This window comes from Mus caroli, unplaced genomic scaffold (assembly GCF_978045245.1).
Source record: "Mus caroli unplaced genomic scaffold, Mus_caroli_1 scaffold_16, whole genome shotgun sequence".
Classification (NCBI taxonomy): Eukaryota; Metazoa; Chordata; class Mammalia; order Rodentia; family Muridae; genus Mus; species Mus caroli.
In genome coordinates, this window is record NW_028227271.1 from 74,584,932 (window position 1) to 74,590,931 (window position 6,000).

Below are 6,000 nucleotides of genomic sequence, written 5' to 3' on the forward strand. Positions count from 1 at the left end.
GGTGACTACAGGGAACAGTGTCTTCAGTGCTCAATGTGGCAGTTGCAATGGGAATGCAGAGCACTTGCAACAGGATGCACAAGAGTTGTGCAACCTCAAACTTACAAAATCCCAGCAGAGAGTGGGGGCTGGGCACAGAGTCCCTTCCCTACCTGAGGAGCTTTTGGCTACTGATAGCTCTTAGGAAAGGGAGACTCAGTTATCCTTAAGGGCTTGGTTCCTAGTACGTGGACCAAGCCACAACAGAAGGCTACACATGCAGGAAGAATATATGGGAGGCACACATTATATTTTGGAGAATTAAGAAATAATTTTGATGGGTGCAGAAGGAAGAGGTGGATCTGGGAGGAGTTAGGAGAGAGTGGTGAATAAAATCAATGTACTTTCTGTGGAATCTTCGAGGAACTAATTAAAAACAAAGAAAAAAGGAATCAGTGTGATACTATTTTCTAGAGTACTTATCACGTTAGTTTAGAAACAATTATATTAAAAATACAGTGGTATATTCATTTTCATTATGAGGAAGAAATATTACAACTTGGGCTAGAAACCTATCATTGAAATCATGTCTTTCCCTAAACTAGTGACTACAATCTCCATTTGACAGCATGATTGGCATGACGTTATTCTCAGAGTAGTGTCTTCCACATTCGAGCATAGATCTGGGTTTGTAGCAATATGTGGAAGCCAGGAAGTATTGTGATTTCTACAACAACACCTAGAAATAAGGGGTGGGGGAAGTCACACAGCCATAGTCATATTCTTACATTTAGGAACAAGCAGGGTTATGGTTTGAATTTTGGCTCTGTCTCCTGCTCATCGCTCCTCTGTGAGGTAATGGGACCTTTAAGCGACTGGCAATTACAGAAGATAGGCCAATGGGAATGTGACTTTGAATTGAATTAGGGACCTTGCTCTCATAGCCTTCTTTCTCCCTTTATATATGTCTGGAGGAAGCAGCAGCATGTTTGTATAAGCCACGATGCTCTGCTTCCCTTTGGGTGACAGGACAATGAATCCAAGTAATCAGGGAGTGAAATCTAGGCATGCAGAGGTCCCAGTAAATCCTTCCTACTTTAAATAGGGGTAATAGTACTCAGATTAGCAACTAGTATAATGAGAAATTTTGTTATCCTTGATATTTGTTGATGTAGGGTTGGATATGATCATAAAAATGGCTTCCTCACAAATAAACAAAATTCAGCATACTCAAGACCTGCATGGGTGAAACACAGCCAAAAACAAAGTCCCGAGAAGCATAAATCCCACCCCTAAAACCACGAAGCTGTTTGTAATGATTTCTAGTAGGAAAAGGAAAATCAGTTTTCTAAAATGGAGTATCAGTGGGCCTATCCTCCACACAAGGGCAGGTCCCATTCTCAGGAGAAACTGGCCAATACAAAATGGCCTTCTTGTTTTTTGTTTTACTTCTTTGTTTTTTGTTTTTTTGTTTTTATTGAAACATTTTTTGTTTTGTTTTTTGAGAGAGAGAGAGAGAGAGAGAGAGAGAGACAGAGAGAGACAGAGAGAGAGAGAGAGAGAAACAACAATGGGTGAACAGGAAGGTAAGTTTTCAGGAGGAGTTGCAGGAAGAGACAAATATGATATGTTTTATAAGAATATAATAAAAATTTAAACCAAAAAATTTTTAGTTTGATAAACATGAAAATAGTCTAAACATGCTAGGATTTTAAAGTAGTGTTGATTTTGATTCTGTTTATTAACTGTTTCAGTGGAATCTAGAAAGATAGTTTAGGAGCTAAGAGCTCTTGCTTCAGACCCAGGTTTATGTCCAGCATCCAGTTCCAAAGCTCACAACTACCTATAATACACAATCCACAGGATATGATGTCCTCTTCTGTCCTCTATGGATATATGAATACTTGTGGCATACCCTCAATCAGAAACACATACACTCACACCTAGATAAAAATTAAAATGAAAAAAGCTACTGTTATATTAGTGAGTTAGAATGAGTCTATATCAGTCTATGAAAGTCACAAGTTAATTTAATAATTGGAATCCCAGAGAGATTTCCAGTTTTCTCAGGCATCCATCTTTTATTCTCTAATGTCCCTTTATACAAATTTGTGTCTAGGTCCATGTGTGGCTTACTCTGAAATACTAGAGTATTTTATGCTCATATGAGTCAAACAGCAATGTCTACCTTCATCAGACCCACAGAAGAGTGGGACCATCATTATTCCTTCAAGATAAGAGAGAGGCTCATACAAGTTTTCCCTTCTAGAAGGAGCTATATCCAACTAATTATTGCTAGGGGAAGAGGAAGGCCCTGGTACATTGCTCTAATTCAAGTAAATAACACAGAGGCATGCTCAGTCAGGCGACTCTGATTAACTACAGTGGGCCACATACACACACCAATTGAGAGCAGAGTGGGAGAGTGGAAGGAGACCTGGGAAGAATGAATCATTAGACAGGAGGGTGATAAATAAGCTATGGTAATGGGAGGCAGGATTTTGCTTAAAAACATACATATGCATGAAAACATAAAAGAACAAAAATAATTTAAAAAACAAACAAATTTGGTATATAAAGATGCCTTCCACTATCCCTTCAGTGATAAGGTAGCCAACAGGAAATTTAAAATAGTATTTCTCAGCCACTCATAGCAGCACACCACTTTGATGCCAGCACTTGGGGACTAGGGGCAGAGGCAGGGAGATTTTTGAGTTCAAGGCCATCCTGACCTACATCATGAGCTCCAGGCCACCCAAAGCTACATAATATGGGCTTAACTCAAATTAACAATCAATATCAATCAATAAACAAATAAACATAGCATTTCTCCTTCCCACATGGAATTTTTTTCTACTGAAATCAAAATAATTGAAAACCAAATTGGTTATAGTGGAAGGATGAGGATTTAAATCTCTTTCTGTTTCCTTTGGTTGGCATGCTATATGGTATCAATACCATAGCTACAAGCTAAAATCAAAAGTAATCACAAATCCTAATAAAATAATCCCTTCTAAAAACAGGATGCTGTTTTGTTTTTGATGTTATTAGATTAGGTTTGCATGAAAAACATTTTCATATTAATGAAAAATACTTTTAAAATAATAATCTCTGCCAACCATCTGGAACTTGCTTTCAAAGGCCCCTCCAGCAGAAATATTATCTCATGGAACTGAATTTTCACACTATAATCTATGTACCTACTAAATTATTTGATTTGAAAGAACATCAATAGATATAATCACCTAGAGTCACATTACGCTATGGATACTCATTTATTTGGGTTTTAATATCCTTTTAAAGTTTCTATGTGGGTCCCCTAACAACTGGAGCAGGGGTTCTGCAGTAAAGTATCACCTGGCCTCAAATGGAGAGGATACTCCTAATCCTGCAGAAACTCGATGGGCCAGGGTGGGAGGGATACCCACGGGAGGCTCACCCTCTCAGAGAAGAAGGGAAGGGAGGGATGGGGGAAGGGAATCCATGAGGGGGGACCAAGAGGTGGGACCAAGAAGACCATCCAGTATTTGGGATGTAAATGAATGAAGCAGTCAATCAATATCAATTAATCAATGAATAATAAGGGTGAGTGAAGGCTTAATTACAGGTACTTTCCTTCTAGACCATTGCTAGCTTTCTTATTGTGTTCCAGGCCATTATATTGCCTCTGTGCAAAAGTTACTAAATGTTTAAAGTTAATATATGATACTAGTATCAGTATATAGTATCAGTAATTTGTCAAACACATGTTAACACATTCTATTGCATTCAATTACTATTTTTCCTCTTACGGGAAAATGTTTTTTTTCTCTCACATACTATATCATGATTATGATTTCCTGTCCTTCTAGTCTTCCCAGTGACTCACCACCTCCCCTCCCACCCTGATTCTCTACCTTTTTGTCTCTGATTAGAAAACAAACAAGCTCCTAAGACATAATAATAAAATAAAATATGAGACAAAACAAAACTAACACACTGGATTTAGACAATTCAAACAAAAGGGGAAGAGTCCAAGAGAAGGCAGAAGCAGAGACCCAATTCTTAGCACACCCAGGAATCCTTTAAAAGACTAAGGCAGAATCCATAATATATACAGAGGACCTGGTGCAGACCTGTGCAGGCCCTGCACAAGATGCTCCGGTCTCTGTGAGTTCATGTGCACTTTGCTCATGCTGTTTTCCTGAAGAACTTGTTCTCCTGGTTCCCGGTGTCCATCACTTCTGGCTCTTACATTCTCTCTGCTTCATCTTCCACATGGCTCCCTGAACTGTGAAAGGAAGGACTTGATGAAGACATCACATTTAGAGCTATATGTTCTGTCTGAGTGTCCCCCCCCCTCTCTCTCCTCTCCTCTCTTGCTGTCTGCCCCCTCACTCAGCATATTGTCTGGGTGTGTATTTCTGTATTTGTTCCCATCTGCTGTAAGAGGAAGTGTCTCTGATCAAGGCAGAGCAAGGGACTGATCTATGAGGATAGCAGAATATCATTATGAGTCATTTTATTTCCATGTTTTGCTGTTTAGAACAGTAGTATTAGATGTTGCCATAGGTCTCTGGCAATCTAGTCTCTATTTCTTGGCCACCAAAGTAACATCTAGTATGAGTTCTAGCTTGTGACGTGAGCCTTAAGTCAAACCAGTTATTGGTTGGTTACTTCACAAGCTTTGTGCAACTGTGTCCTGATCTTCAAGGCAAACAGGTGGTAGATCCACAGGTTTGTAGCTGGGTTGTTTTTATGTTTGTCCTTTGGTAGTACTCAGAGTTCATCCCTGTACCAAAACTGCTAGAAAGTAAGGATGGAGGGTCTACGTTGGCACCATCTTCAGCAATGAGGTCTTGTCATCCAATTGTGGAGAGCAGCCTATTGTTCTGGGTTGTTTGAGAATTCTCTTGGGAACCCTTTAGCCAACAAGTCATTTAGATGTAACCCAATCCTGTTATTGGATAGGTCATTTGATGACAAGAGATGACCAGTTGGGACTCTGTATCCCCCATTACTTGTGATTTTATTTGGATCACTTTCATATATGTATATATTGTTTCCTGTATAAACTACCCCTTAAATGGCCATTGATTTAAGACATCTCTCTTCATATTTTCTTCCTTGCATACCCCTTCTCTTCTCATTTGAATCTGTATTTCAAGTTCCCCTATCATTTCATAACTATCTATACTATTTCCCTTTCTTGATGAGATCTCTATGTTCTGCATAGTCCATTATTCTATATCTAACCATGGTGGTTCTATGAGTCATAGTTTGGTTATCATTTACTTCACAGCTAACATCCATATATTAGTGAATATACACTATATTTCTCTTCCTGAGTCTAAGTTACCACACTCAGAATGATTTTTTTCTAGTTTCATCCATTCACTAGAAAAATTCTATGATTTTATTTGTTTAATGGCTGATGGTGTAAGTTTACTATATTTCCTTTATCTATTCTTCTATTGAAGGATAGCTAGGTTGTTTCCAGGATATTGTGAATAGAGTAGTTAGTGATGAACATCAACATGGTTTAGTCATAATAATTTTGGTATTTACAGATTTGGAATAGGCATTTGGCTTTTTAGGAGTTTTTTTTTTTTTTTCTCTTAGTCTTCAGTATTTCCCATTACCATGCATGTCTCTTGTCTGCAAAATATTCTTCCCATTCATCTCTTCTTTTTCTCCTTATCATTATTCTCTCCTTTTCTTTTTCATAACACCCTATGGTAGTATCAGGAGAAGTGGCCTTGTTGGAGTAGGTTTTACCTTGTTGGAGGAAGTGTGACACTGTGGAACTTGGTAACCTCCTTTTAACTGCCTATAACAGTCTGCTTTTGGTTGGCTTCCTTTCGATGAAGATGTAGAACTCTCAGCTCCTCCTGAACCATGCTCCTGCCTTGATGATAATGGTCTGAACCTCTGAACCTATAATTCAGTTCCAATGAAATGTTGTCTGCCTTGGTCGTGGTGTCTGTTCATAGCAGTAAAACCTTAACTAAGACATACCCTCAGCCCTTGGATGCAATTAAC